The 12053-nt window shown below is 35.5% G+C and overlaps 1 pseudogene across 1 annotated transcript; it reads right to left on the bottom strand.

Annotated features, from left to right (window-relative positions):
• Positions 1-2624: 2624 nt before the first annotated feature.
• LOC143543784 (6,7,8-trihydroxycoumarin synthase pseudogene) lies at positions 2625-4200 on the bottom strand (annotated as a pseudogene). Its single transcript, XR_013137142.1, has 2 exons — positions 3326-4200; positions 2625-3245 (listed from the first exon to the last, which is right to left on the bottom strand). The product of XR_013137142.1 is annotated as a 6,7,8-trihydroxycoumarin synthase pseudogene (transcript).
• Between the last annotated feature and the right edge of the window lie 7853 nt (positions 4201-12053).

The raw sequence follows: 12053 nt of genomic DNA, 5'->3' as shown, positions 1-12053 counted from the left end.
GTGAAGGTGGGCCATGAAATGAATGTGTACTGTACGAGTCATCGTCCTCCACGGCCTTATATCCTTCATGTGGGTCATAGACCCAACTCCACGTCATATTGAGTTACCTACACACATAAGACACACAAATACCAAGCGTAAAATCAACGAAGAAACAATTAAAAACAAAAATTAAAAACTAAGCTAAACTAGCACTTTGCGCGTTGATTCCCCGGAAACGGCGCCATTTTGATCGATGTCGAAAGGTCAATCAAAAATATTTGTAAAATACCTTTACTAGCTAGGGCAAGTAAGGTGTCGAATTCACAGGGAATAAGTGGAAAGTGCAAGTGGAACTCAATTTCTCTTATAAAAATACTTAAAAGTGGACATACAATGTCAAGCGGTTTAAATGAGTAGTTTGTAAACAATTATATGAAAATAACCAAACTCTAGGGTTCAGGTTTTGCAACAAGTTAAGGAATTGATAAACTTCTTTGGACAGTTTCTTATAGAATATGTAAACCAAAAGACTTAACGATTGACCGTGTTGATCGTCATAACTGAATCCGAACAATTGACAAAGTTAAATGAAAATCTATTTGATAATCGGTTTTACTTGTTGAAACACAAAATCAATAATATGGTTAATGATAAACGGGTCAATGACGAAAGAACTCAATCCTAATTGTTGATGACCACAAATCAATTAACTGACAAAAGATTAAGTAATCAATTAATTAAAACCGTGTAAGCATAAAAGCAAACTCAAAGAATTGATTAATCGAATGATTAATCAATTACAAATCCAAAGTTAAAGTTTAGAATAAACAAAACCTAACAAGCAACTCAACCCTACACCCGGAGATGGTTATGAAGCCTTTAGCCTTGCATCTTGATCTTCATGCTCTTGATTATGATGTTGGAGAAGATGTTTATGGATCAATCTTGTGATTAGGATGTGTTACGGTGGTGTAAGATAGCCTCAAAATCGCCCCAAAACTGAATAATATTGAATAGAATCGACCCTAGGGTTTTTGGGCTTAAATATGGAAGAAAAATCACTAAAAATCCCTTTTTCCGTCAGACCAGACCGTAGCTTACGGTCTGACCAGCGAATAGAATCGACCCTAGGGTTTTTGGGCTTAAATATGGAAGAAAAATCACTAAAAATCCCTTTTTCCGTCAGACCAGACCGTAAGCTACGGTCTGGCCACCGTAAGCTACGGTCAGACCGTAAGCTACGGTCTGGTCAATCTGCTTTACGGTCCTGCTAGGCAAAACTGTTTTCTTCATAAAATCTTCGTTTCAACTCCGTTTTCCTCCCCGTTTGCGGCCACGTCTTCATATTTCAATTCTCTATCATTTCATAGATCATCACTTTAATTTCCACTCCATCATGAATGCTCTAAATTAGCTTCTTTAAGCTTCGTTAAGCTCCGCACACCTGTAAACATAAAACCTATCAAAGTATTTGTGTTCGATACATATAAACAAGTAAAACACACAATATAAAACACTTAAAGCATGTACTTTTACCCACACATCAATATCTCTCCTTTTGTTTTATGTCAAGATTTCATGGAAAGAAGACATGCAAGAAAATACAAAAGTTGTTAACATGAAATCACAGAAACAAATTCGAAACTAATACTAATGAATAAGTTAACTTTAACAGGTGATGATGATGATGTTCATGTCCTTATTTGACAATTCTTATTAGATTATTCATCGTTAGATTTTGTTACTGATTTGGGTTCCCGACATACAAAAGAAAACCTCCAAATATAGGAATTTTTTTATTTTATTTCTTTTAAAATGGGAGATATTCACGTGACAATTTTTTGGTTTCTAGATGATTGACATTAATTTTAGCATATTATGTAAGTGTTTGTCTAATTAGATGGACGATATCTATGTGTCTTGTCATTTTAAATGGATGAATTATTATGAAACACGCAGGATCAGTCGTTTCAAATGGCGGGCCGTGAACATTGCAAAGTCAAGTAATTAAGATGATTGACGGGATGTAACTTGTACAAACTAATTTAGTAATTTTTACTTTAGCAATGCCCACTTTAGCAATGCCCCGTCTAAGATGTTGGATTATGTGTTTTATAGTGGTTACTTCTTTTGAAATGGCATTACTTTTGGGAATCATTTAACTTAATATATAGATAATCCTTGATGTAGTCTACAACATTGTCAGGATGTACTATTTCAGATGATGGATCATCCCTAGGAACAAAACAACTTCATCTCTCACCTGGAAACCATTGAAGCATTTTTTTTCCTCTTATTTTCAAATAAGAAAAGAAAAATAGTCATAATTCAAGATAACTCTGGAGTCTACAAGTTAACTGATGACGATGTTCTCATTATTCATTGTTAAATATGTTTTTGATATAGGAACCGACAAGCATGTGATCGGTCAAATCCACTTTGTCGTCAAAGAAAACTTAACTTGCAAATTATTTAATATTTTTGGTGCATCAATTTCATGCATGTGCATGGAGATAACCTTTTTATTACTAAACCATACAACTTAAAAGCATAAATGATAAAGAGGTAGGAGAGAGTTTATACACAAACCACAGGTCCGATAATCCACGAACAGACCTGCGTTATGTGGTACATTACTTCCCTCAATAATTGCAGCCATCATCGGGAGTTTTAGCCAAGAGTCGGAGCGCGACCTTCTTATGTATTGCAGTCCCAGCAGTTTTCAAAGTGTCAATGTCTTTGGTCCCTTGATCAGGAAACTCCCAATCAAATGAGTAAACAAGGTTCGAAAGTGCCAGCTCTAGTGTCATAGCTCCCAACAACATCCCTGGACAACGTCTCCGACCAGACCCAAATGGGATCAACTCGAAATCTGTCCCTTTATAGTCAACACTGCTATGCATGAACCTCTCTGGCTCGAATTCTTCATGTCGTTCCCAGCATTTAGGGTCTCGCCCTACTGCCCATGCGTTCACAAACACGAGAGTCTTCTTGGGTATCTCGTATCCTTCTAAAACACATCGGTCTCTAGATTCACGAGGGATTAAAAGGGGTAAGACTGGGTATAGTCTAAGTGTCTCTTTGATTACTGCTTTCAGATAGTCAAGCTTATATAGATCATCTTCATCTACTTTCCCTTTACTTCCTACTGCTTCCCTTACTTCTTGTTGAAGTTTCTTCAACGTATTAGGGTTTTTCATGAGCAAAGTCATCGCCCATGTAACTGAGGAAGCACATGATTCTGTCCCCCCTAACAAGATATTCTGCATAAAGAAAAAAACTTAGCAGTCAAATACAAGTGTAGATATTAATCTGAATTTAGGGATGAAAGTGAAATGCTCACCATTAGTACACCTTTAATATCATCAAATGTGAGACAATTTGAAGAATCTTGCTTGAGTTTGAGCAGAATATCAACCATATCATCTTGCATTTTGTTTGGTCGGTTTTGATCTAGATGTTCATCGATTACTTCTTGATAGAACTTGTCCATGTCTTCGAAAGTCTTTCAAGCCTAGCAATGCTTCCGTTGAGTTTATCAAGCCATCCCATTAAAGGAAAATAATCCCTATAAAAGAAGTTAACAAACATCTCTTGACACTCTAACATAAGCTCATCAAAGCGTGTCCCTTCTGGAGGTCTCTTCCCTAAAGCAATCCTGCAAATAATATTATTAGTGAGAACCATAAGAGTTTCACTTACATCCACTACTTGTTTGGTAGCACTTTGAGCCTTTATCCTATCGATCATGTCAAACACCTCCTCTTCACGAACCGAACGAAACGAGCTCACTTGTTTCGTTGAAAAGATATGAAGGGTGGAGATCTTTCTCATCTGTCTCCAATACTCGCTGTACGGTGAGAAAGCGATATCTTTGTTATCGTATGATAACTTCTTTTGGCCTGTTAAAACCGGCCTCGTGCAGAAGACCAAATCATTGGTTTTCAATACTTCTTTAACCATTTCTGCCGAAGAAACAACGAGAGCTTGGACACGACCAAGGCGAAGGGACATTAAAGGGCTGTAACGTTTTGAAATACTCCATAGGTAGCCTTCAAAGTCGGAGATGTCTAGTTGGTGCAGGTTTCCGATTATAGGTAATCCAGGTGGACCTGGAGGTAGAGTGCGGGTTTTTGACAGAAATCTTATAATAATAGGAAGGAGTAATAATAGTATGAAGAGAAGGAGAGTTGATGGTATGATGAGTAAGTAAGTCATTATGCTTCTGCTGGTAGAAATTACCTAAATTAACCAGCGTATATGCTACTTCCCAGAAAAGAAAGTCAACAAAAGACAAAAGTTAAACTGAAGATGATATTCTCGTCCTTTTTTGGTAAGTCGTTTGTTTCATTATTCATTGTTTAATTTTGTTATTATTGACATGTTAACCTACATGCAGGAGGCTGGTGATCCGTCCCATTCACTCAGCCGTCAGCACTATTTAATATAAACTGATGATTTTTGTGTCGTAAGACAATCTTTACCTTAGTATCATGTATAATTAAATAAATGATTTACAAAAAAAGTTGCTTTGCGGTATCGTATCCAGTGGCGGACCTATAAATATTTTGTATGGGGGCGAAATTATTTTAGGAGTCGATTGTCATGCTTAATGGTAAGAAAATTTGGGGTCGGGGCGGGTCAAGTAAAAGAAATAAATTTAAAGTGACGTGGACTATAAGGTGGTAAGACTTTGAGTGGATCCCATTTGGTTCTGGCCGGAGGGATTGTCCAGGGTTGTTGTTGGGATCTACAACTGTGGAGTTGGCTCTTTCGAATCTTGTTTACTCGTTTGATTGGGAATTACCTGAAGGAACTAAAGACATTGACACTTTGAAAAATGATGGGCCAGTAATGCATAAGAAGAATCCTCTTTTACTAGTGGCTAAAGTTCCTGACAGCGGCTGCTAAGAGTTCACTACACCTCAATGAGGCGAAGTTAAAATCGTTGAAACAAAAGCACTCTAAAAGGAGTGTTCAACATTCAGCATTCTATTTTTGGTTTGTAGGTATGTGTTGTGTTCTGCATTCTATTTTGGTTTGTAGGTATGTGTTGTGTTCTATAACAATAAAACAAGAAAAAAATGTGTGATACACTTGATATAGATATGGATGTTGTGTTGTTGGTATATGTGTCTTTAAAAATAATTTAAATACAACTGGGTTTTAAATTTATAAGATAATTTTCACCTAAATTACTTGGGGGTGAGTATCATGGCTGTTTAAGAACTTGATGTTACTTCATGTGCAAGAAACCTGTAAATTAACTAGTGGCTAAATTAAAGTTCCCGACAGTGGCTGCCAAGAGTTTATGATAGAGCCTAGAAAACGAAAGATTTATTTTATTAGTGCTCCGGCTGGGACATCGGTTGCTTATTTTGTTATGTGGCGCAAACTACGATGGGGTTTTCGTTAAGTGATTATTCGGGGCGCCTGTTTAGTTATATATGTTATTGGGTCGGGTTATTTGTTTTTTTCTAAATAAATTTAAACAGACCAAAATTTTTGTGGATAATCGATAAAATCAACACGGACAAACTAATTTTGGATAGTTGGTAATTAATAACCGTTTGGTTAAGTTAAAAATCGAACGGAGAATAGTCGAAATCAACCTAAACCAAGTAACCTAACGATGACAACGTGATCCGAATCTGATGGGAATACACGAAACCCAAATCAGTAAGGAGTTCAAAATCAGAAAACCGAGTACGCGACTCATCCAAATATTCCCAAGCTACCACTCGGGCAAAACCTGCATAGTTGTTGTATTGGAATAGTAGTTTCAGGTGGTTCCTTAGCAGCCTTAAGTAGAGAAACATGGAAAGTTGGGTGAATTAAGCTGGACAACCTCAAGAAAGTCTAACTTATAAGCATCATATCCCACTTTTTCCACTATCAGAAAGGCCCAAAATACTTTGGTCCAAGCTTGGAATGCTTAAGAATTCTCATCTCATTCTGCATATATGGCTGCAGCTTCAAATAAACCCAATTTCCAACCTGAAATGATTGCTTTGGCCTGTGTTTACCAGCCTACTGCCTCATCCTATTCTGCACTTAATTTAAGCAAAGACTCTCTTAGCACTTGGATCGCCAATTCCCTATCACACATGAAAGCACACGCTTCTGGCAGAGCTGAATCTTTAGGAATATATGGTACATGTACAGGAGGAGGAAAACCATACAAGGCCTCAAAGGGAGTTATTCCAATAGAAGTATTATACCACCATTTGGCGAGTAACAGCCTTTTAGCCCAAGTGTGAGGCCTTTCAAAAACCATGTATCTTAGATAACCGTCTAAACACATATTAACTATCTTAGTTTAGCTATCCGTTTGGGGATGGTAGGCTATAGACATAGTTAACTCAACACTTTGTAATGCCATAAACTCCTTCCAATAAGGAAAATAGAGTCCACGTTGGATACAATGGTTACAGGACATCCATGATGCTTAAACACATTATCAAGAAAAGTTTGAGCCACAAAAGTAGTAAAAAATGAATGACTCGATAATATGCAATGTCTATATTTGGTAAGCGTCCTCATGTCATATGTTGGAAAAGGAACTAGATATACCTCAGCAACAAACCACTTCCCTTGCATATTCCACGTACTGAGAATTAGGACAAACTTGAGATGAGTTGTAAAGGTGAATAATGTTAGATGATTTCATTGATGTAATACCTAACTATATATACAACGATCCCTCCTCTATTTTAGAGAATGAATCATATTTTAATACAAACACAATCTATTCTGTACATATGATATATTCGGTTATTTAGTTGTTTACCATCGATAATAGATGCAGGTTTGATGTCTATAGTTTTGCATTGCATCTGCCTTGCTACTTTTTAACACTTACAAAATTCTGTGTAGAACTCGAGTCTATGAAATTTTGCAATACAGTACCACAGTTTCCTTGCACTCTCAAAGTGGAATAAGAGTGAGTGCCTAACATAGCGTGAATTGTAATCAAAGGATCCACCTCATCTTTCACATGCAGCGAGTATTAATGTCATCCTCTTTGTCTAATTCAATCACAAATACTTGCTTCTTATTACACTTATGACTTTGGTACAAGCTTTTCCAGGCACCAGAAACACTCACCCTTAGATCTCTTCGGTTCTAATTCTTTACTAAATAATCTCTAAGGGTTACTAACCGCATGCAATGGCATTGGAGCAGGTAGTGCTTTCCTCATAGGAGGAACAGGTGATACGTGATAATGGCAAGTCATGTGCATTAGTAGGAGGACTTACCCTTGCTGGTTCTTTATAACTTCTATAATAAGAGCTAGCGCCTCTATAACTCAAAGAGCTGATGGCTAACAGCTTCAACAACCTTGCATTATTATGTTCTGAATTCTGGCCAGAGTATATGTCTTGCTTCAATAATCTTTGGTTTTCTTGAAATATGTGCACCGGACCTTTTAATCTCTTTCTTCAATCCTTTAAGGAGAAGGCTCACAACTTGCTCTTCTATGATTCTCACCTAATTTATAATACAATAGTGTGAATTAAGGAAGCCAGCTCTTCCAAAGCATCTTGGAAAACCACATTTGAACAAAATACAGAATTAGACAATAGTGTCAAGTGTGAATTAATAACATAGTTTTGCAAAAGTATTAATATACGTTTGATCTGAGACGAACACCAACATATTTAAAGTGGGGCTTCAACCCGATGAGCCTAGGCTCATCATCATCGAGCAGCACTGAATTTGAAGCATATCTCACACCAACACGTGAGAACATAAGAGTAGGCTCAGGCTCAAAATATATAAATTCGTATGAAACAACTTTAATAATTTGTAATGTTTTTTTTTCTCTCGTTTCAAATGAATTCGTATTTTATGTGTTTTCTAATGAGTAATGACCATATTTCTTTTCATTATGGTATTGTTTTTTGTTATATTTCTTGTTTCGACCCGACCCGAAAAATCTGAACACCGAAGAAACTGTACTCAGTTCGATAAAAGTTCTAGGTCTGTCACTATCAATACACAAACTATTTATTCTTTTCACCTACAAATCATTTATACCTGCATTTTGCAAGATTTACACTCTCCACCTCCTTGATAGAGCACAACGTCCCACCTACTTAATTGGCTTTTTCTGTTGTTTCAGGCCCCAAAATCACACACTCTAACACAAACTTATGTACGTATGTAATTATGTATATGTGAATATGAAGATAGAGAAGCTTGCAGAATTTCACTCTATATTTACTAATGAAGGGTTACTACTTTGTTGAATAACAAAGGCTTTATATAGCCATACATGATAACAACGTGGGAACATGCAAAATAATAAAATACTACTTTTCCTAACAATCTGGTACAATTAAAAGACTAGTTCTTTTACTCAACGTGCATTATGCATATTCCAAATCCAACAAATTCGGTCAAACTCAACGTCCATTTGCCCTCATACGTAGCTAACAAGGATAACCCACTTTCCGCTATCCAAACCATGACCCATTGACTCGTACTCGGGTCTTAACCCGTGTGACCCGTAAACAAACCGAATAACCCACCCAGATCCATAACCGTCAAGATTAACCCAACATTTTCCTACTGCCCAACCCAGGGGCTTCTCCTCCCGGGCCCTGCTACGTTTCGCTTTTTAATTCCTCTTTTGGTCCCTTTGGCAGCCCAAATATCCATTTACATTCAGCCCAGTTATTTGTTGAAATTTATTTGTAGCCATCTACGTATTAAAGCCCTCCAAGTAAAAAATGAATAATATATATTTATGTGAAACTGTCTAAATAATTGTGGTTCAGGCAGATTAATACATACTGAAACTTTTAATTCAAAATTTATAATTCAGACTAAACTAATAAATTATATAGCCCTTTATTTACCGGGTAAAATTAAAATACAAAGTAAAATAAAAATGAGAAATGTGAGAAGGAATCTAATTCGTTGATCTTAAATTTAGATGATGTATATTAATTTAAAAATAAAAATTGATGAGAATGGCATGAAGGTAATAATAACCCACCTATGAAGACGTTTTCTCTTCACATGCAAGGCACATGTCAATTCCTCCATAATTTTAAAACGTCTATAACTTTTTCATACGACATTTTTTCAGATTTTTTGTTTACCATAATAACAAACGTTTTTTTATCTTTAATATGAATATTATATTATTAAATAAAAATTAAAAAAAGTTAGTGGGTTTTTTTATATTGTGTTAGTTGATTGTCCATTGTGTTTTTTAATTGGGTTTTTCGATGCATTATGTTATAGATTTTGATCATAGTGTTTTTCAATTAGTACTCATATTAAAGATAAAATTAAAATAAAGATTACATCAATGTGGCTTTTTGTTTGTCATTGTGTCTTTGTGCTCAACATTTGTCTTTATATTTATCATTGTGCTCAACATTCACTTAATTTAAAAAAAAATAGTATTATGTTCATTTTGTATTACGTTCAAGTTATGGTGTAATATTGAGATTTCATTGTGTTTTACGTTTTAGTCATTTTGGTATATGTATTTACCATTGTGTCTTACTTTTCATGTCATTATCTTATATGTATTCATTATTGCGTTTTACGTTTCAGGTTATTGTGTAACATGTGCATCTATGTATTAGATAATTTGTTGTTATTTTTCATTATATTTACATATTATTACACAGCGGTATTATTAATATTTAAAATAAACACAATGATCAGTTGAAAGTCATAATTGCGAAAAAACACAATGACGAAAAAAGACATAACGGTAAGCTAAAAGACACAATGACGTAATTTTTTATTTTTATTTTTATATAACAAAAACATACTCATATTGAAGATAAAAAAACGCTTATTATTATGTTGAATTTTATTTTAAAAAAATATTGTATGAAAAAATTATAGACGTTTAGAAATAATATGAGAAATTAACATGTGACTTGCATGTAGAAAGTATAAAATATGTACTATTACTTTTATACTCCGTACTATTTTTCTTTTGATACCTACTTGACACATGTCAATTAATTATATTTTCTCACACTTATAATAACTCAACCCTCATTTACCTATCTAATTACATATATAGCTAAATTACGTACAAGTCAAATTATGATGGCTCTTCGTTTTTCGTGCTGGAATCCAAGTTTAGAAAACAAAACTTTTTTATGAAAGCAAATATTTGTATATAAAAATACAATTACAAAAGCAACCGGACAAATTAAAGAAACTTTAACTTCCTAATTATTTAACATTTTCTGGTGCATCATTTCATGCATGTGCATGGAGATACCTATTTATTGATAAAACATACAACTTATAAAAAAATGAAAAAAATAAAAAACTTTTAGGAAAGAGCTTATACTCCGGCTTTAAGTGGTATTGCAGCCATCAACGGCCAGGGACTTTGGCCATGAGTTGGAGCATCATTTCATGCATGTGCATGGAGATACCCATTTATTGATAAAACATACAACTTATAAAAAAAACGAAAAAAAAACTTTTAGGAGAGAGCTTATACTCCGGCTTTAAGTGGTATTGCAGCCATCAACGGCCAGGGACTTTGGCCGTGAGTTGGAGCATCATTTCATGCATGTGCATGGAGATACCCATTTATTGATAAAACATACAACTTATAAAAAAAACGAAAAAAAAAACTTTTAGGAGAGAGCTTATACTCCGGCTTTAAGTGGTATTGCAGCCATCAACGGCCAGGGACTTTGGCCATAAGTTGGAGCATCATTTCATGCATGTGCATGGAGATACCCATTTATTGATAAAACATACAACTTATAAAAAAAACGAAAAAAAAAAACTTTTAGGAGAGAGCTTATACTCCGGCTTTAAGTGGTATTGCAGCCATCAACGGCCAGGCACTTTGGCCGTGAGTTGGAGCATCATTTCATGCATGTGCATGGAGATACCCATTTATTGATAAAACATACAACTTATAAAAAAAACGAAAAAAAAAAAACTTTCAGGAGAGAGCTTATACTCCGGCTTTAAGTGGTATTGCAGCCATCAACGGCCAGGGACTTTGGCCATGAGTTGGAGCATCATTTCATGCATGTGCATGGAGATACCCATTTATTAATAAAACATACAACTTGTAAAAAAACGAAAAAAACAAACTTTTAGGAGAGAGCTTATACTCCGGCTTTAAGCGGTATTGCAGCCATCAACGGCCAGGGACTTTGGCCATGAGTTGGAGCATCATTTCATGCATGTGCATGGAGATACCCATTTATTGATAAAACATACAACTTATAAAAAAACGAAAAAAAAAACTTTTAGGAGAGAGCTTATATTCCGGCTTTAAGTGGTATTGCAGCCATCAACGGCCAGGGACTTTGGCCATAAGTTGGAGCATCATTTCATGCATGTGCATGGAGATACCCATTTATTGATAAAACATACAACTTATAAAAAAAACGAAAAAAAAAAACTTTTAGGAGAGAGCTTATACTCCGGCTTTAAGTGGTATTGCAGCCATCAACGGCCAGGCACTTTGGCCGTGAGTTGGAGCATCATTTCATGCATGTGCATGGAGATACCCATTTATTGATAAAACATACAACTTATAAAAAAAACGAAAAAAAAAAAACTTTTAGGAGAGAGCTTATACTCCGGCTTTAAGTGGTATTGCAGCCATCAACGGCCAGGGACTTTGGCCATGAGTTGGAGCATCATTTCATGCATGTGCATGGAGATACCCATTTATTAATAAAACATACAACTTGTAAAAAAACGAAAAAAACAAACTTTTAGGAGAGAGCTTATACTCCGGCTTTAAGCGGTATTGCAGCCATCAACGGCCAGGGACTTTGGCCATGAGTTGGAGCATCATTTCATGCATGTGCATGGAGATACCCATTTATTGATAAAACATACAACTTATAAAAAAACGAAAAAAAAAAACTTTTAGGAGAGAGCTTATACTCCGGCTTTAAGTGGTATTGCAGCCATCAACGGCCAGGGACTTTGGCCATGAGTTGGAGCATCATTTCATGCATGTGCATGGAGATACCCATTTATTGATAAAACATACAACTTATAAAAAAATGAAAAAAAAAACACTTTTAGGAGAGAGCTTATACTCCGGC

Source organism: Bidens hawaiensis, unplaced genomic scaffold, assembly GCF_021521415.1.
Source record: "Bidens hawaiensis isolate Kalapana, Puna unplaced genomic scaffold, B.hawaiensis_p1.1 tig00013298_1, whole genome shotgun sequence".
NCBI lineage: Eukaryota > Viridiplantae > Streptophyta > Magnoliopsida > Asterales > Asteraceae > Bidens > Bidens hawaiensis.
The sequence above is the reverse complement of the archived record's forward strand: the minus strand, read 5'-3'. Positions and strand labels throughout refer to the sequence as shown.